Here is a 3,621-nt window from a genome sequence, read left to right on the forward strand (position 1 = left end):
CTCAATTGAGCCGGCCTCGGGGCCCCAGCCTACGTCGTCGATGTAGAGATTGCCGCAACGACTCTTGGTCATCCGGCCCACAGCGTATCCCTTGAGCCCTTCGAAGCTGCCCTTCAAGAACTCAAATCCACCATGCGCTGGCCCCACGGTGGGCGCCAACTGTCGTGGAATTGTCACGGCAGATGTCCTAGAGCAAGGACTTAGTCATAGGGCCATCGCACTAGGAAGCTTAAAGGGGTTAATCGGGACAAAGGACACGAGAGGGTTTTATACTAGTTCGGCCCCTTACGATGAAGGTAAAAGCCTACGTCTAGTCGGGATTGGTATTGGTGGGGTTTCGATCACCAAGAGGCTCAACTCGCTGTCTTGGTTATCGATTTGTTGTTTCTTGCCCTAAGCTGCCACCGAGTCGTCCCCTTATATACATGGGTTGACGCCTGGTGGCCTACAGAGTCCCGGCCGGCTCATAATCGTGTCCGGCTCGGTGACTTCCTTTACATGCCTTTCTTTACAAGTCTTTCCTTACATACGGCGATTTACAATATCGGGCCTTAAGCCGCCTCCAGGCCCTTGGGCCTTCTATAAGGTTTAATAAACTATCATCTTGAATGTTTACTAGGCTTCTTGCGCAACCCGCCATTGGGGCTGACCTGGCCCCTCCTGGGCGGGTCATGACTGATAGTAATATCCCCAACAGTTAGGTAGTTCCCCTTTTTATAACCTAAGTACTAGCACTAGTACTAATACCTGCATAGTGGGAACACGTTCAGGTTTGGTACGTACTAGTAGGTGTGAGCAGGCTTTCGAATGTGATGGGAACAAGGTAAAGATTAATTGATGGTTTTGGTTTCGAGGCCCGAAACGACTCCCGATGAGTTTAGCGGAACATAAATTTCAAGTACTACACTACTCAAATGCGTAAATATTATGTTATTGTCAAAAATTGGCAAAAAATATGAAGGAGACCAATGGAAGTACTACTGGCAACCCACGATTTAACTACTCGTATGTGCGCAGTGGAGTAATAATGTCTTTCTTCCGCCCTCACGTCCACTCAATTTGCATGCGCTGTATTAATTGACCATCAATGAAGTGAAAGACTTTACACGCATCAAATTATCACATGAGGTGGATCTTGGTACAAAATTGCATCCGCCCGTGTACCCGCGTGTGCGTGCGAGGGAATGAGTGCATGCGTGGCGTGCGTGCACATCTTTGCTTCGTGCATGTACTGCCAGTATGGCTCGGGGAGGACGAGTACATTCTTCTGGAACCAGCAGCACATGACTATGATCAATCCACGCAAGGAGGTCGCGACAACGCCTCCACATGTGCCACGTGGCTTCATGAACTGTAAGAGAGACACTGTGTAGCGTGCCATTGGTATTCTAATTTACGTGTTTTGCACATACTCGAAGTACTAGTAAGGTACACGTGCATTGCACGCATCAGATTTTGCAACCAAATTATAAATAAATACTACACTATAGCATGTAAGCTCTGAGTCATATATGCCTGATGTAGCCCTTCATTTAATTCTTATAGTTCATCTCATTCAAAATCAATTAGTTTTTATAAAAAAAGCTAAGAATGCGAGAATAGGAAAAACATGGGATTTTAGTGGAATGTCATCTTGAATCCTACAGGATTGTACAAGTGTTTGATTGTGCATAGAAAAACGCAGAATTCTTTCAAAGAGGTTTGAGTCGATGGGATGTTTCCTATGAAATCTAGTGCAAATGAATCATATGGAAAAATTCCTATGGTTTACAATCCTACGAATAAAACAACCAAGATAGGAAAAATTCCTAATGATTAGAATCCTCCAAAATTCCTTTGAGAATCCTTTGAATCAAAGAAGCCCTTAATCTATTTTATGATTCATGGAATTGTGCATTGTAAAGCATAAAGTAAAAACAAATAATGGCAATTCAACTAGAAAAAAAGTTTGGGCAGTTATGATACGGAAGATTCTAGAACAAAAGAGAACCACTGTTGTTTTGAGGTTTGTGCATTATGCTTAAGTTCAACCATGGAGTCTGCTAGATTGTACATGTGACAAAATCCAGTGGGGGGCTAGAAGATGGTGCGAGGAGCCGAGTGGAGGGAGACTATGAAGGAATGCACAAGTGCGAGATCGATATTTAGAGAGAGGGGGCGAACACGTGCGCTGTTGCGCACAGTGGCGGTGCCATGAAAAATAAATGAGCTAGGGGGCCAAGCATTGCTAATCCTTTACGACGAGGGTTAATTCATGAACTTAAACCATTTTTAGCGGCAATTGTCTAATGATCACATTCATATTAGCCTCGATATATAGTGATGTTAGGGGGGAGGGGGGCATGGCCCTTACTGCCCCTGTCTTCGCCATTGTGCACGCATCTGAGAGGTGAAGCGGAAGGCAAGGATGATGAGAGGGGGACGTTGGATATATAATTAATGTGGGTGTATTAGCTATATATGTTAATCCTATAGAGAGGTATAGATTGATCGATGTGGACGTGGGAAAGAGGGTGAGACCTCACTGGATATATCGATTGATCGGTTTGTGTGGAAAACTATGAAAGACCTAGCTATATACACACATACATAGAGGAACATCGATCGTTGCGCATGCACACGTGAGAGATAAAGAATGCCCGATATGATGGAGAGGGGGATGTGTGTGGGTGTGTGCCTTCATGGGAGACCGACATGAAGAAAAATATTGCATGCGTGCAATGGATAATGCCGACTGGTAGTGTGTGTGCATGCATGCACGAGAGAAAGTTAGTGGTGCAATTATAAAGAGAAGACTACTATGTGGGTGTAAAAGAATAGGTGAGGTCATAATCAATAGAAAGTTGAATTCAAATATTTGAATAAGAGATCCTGATGTTTGAAACCCATGCATGCATGAATATAACGGAGATCTGTGCGGTGTGGTTTGGAAACGATCATGTTGTAATGTATACACATTGAACAAGGTCATACTGATTTGAAATTGAGATACCGATGGCAGACATCATTTGGCCACGTCGCATCCGTGCATGGACACACTATTCTAATTGGAGATGATGGGCGGCTTTCACATCACATATCTATATCTATACCCCTATATATATTATATTTTATATTTTTTTATATTGTGTGCGGATAACTTTAACTTTGAAAGATGGTCGTTGGATGAGGCAAATCCGATGGTCCAAAGATGGAAAATTTGAGCACTACTGGCCATTGGATATCATATAGATTCCACAAGATTTCGCCACATGTATAATCTAGAAGACTCCATGGTTGAACTTAAGCATAATGCACAAACATCAAAACACAAGCACTTCTTATTTGTTCTAGAATCTTCCGTATCAGAATTGCCCAAATGTTTTTCTACATGATTTGCCATTATTTGTTTTTACTCTATGTCTTACGACGCACAATTCCATGAATCTTAAAATAGATTAGCTTTCTTATAAAAACTAGATGATTTTGAATGAAATGAACTATAAGAATTAAACGAACATCTACATCATGCATATATGACTCAAAGCTTGCATGCTATAATGTGGTATTCATTCATAATTTGGTTGCCAATTCTCATCCGTGCAATGCACGTGTGCCTTACTCTAGTCTAAATGGTGTTTG

Source organism: Triticum urartu, chromosome 3 (assembly GCF_003073215.2).
Source record: "Triticum urartu cultivar G1812 chromosome 3, Tu2.1, whole genome shotgun sequence".
NCBI lineage: Eukaryota > Viridiplantae > Streptophyta > Magnoliopsida > Poales > Poaceae > Triticum > Triticum urartu.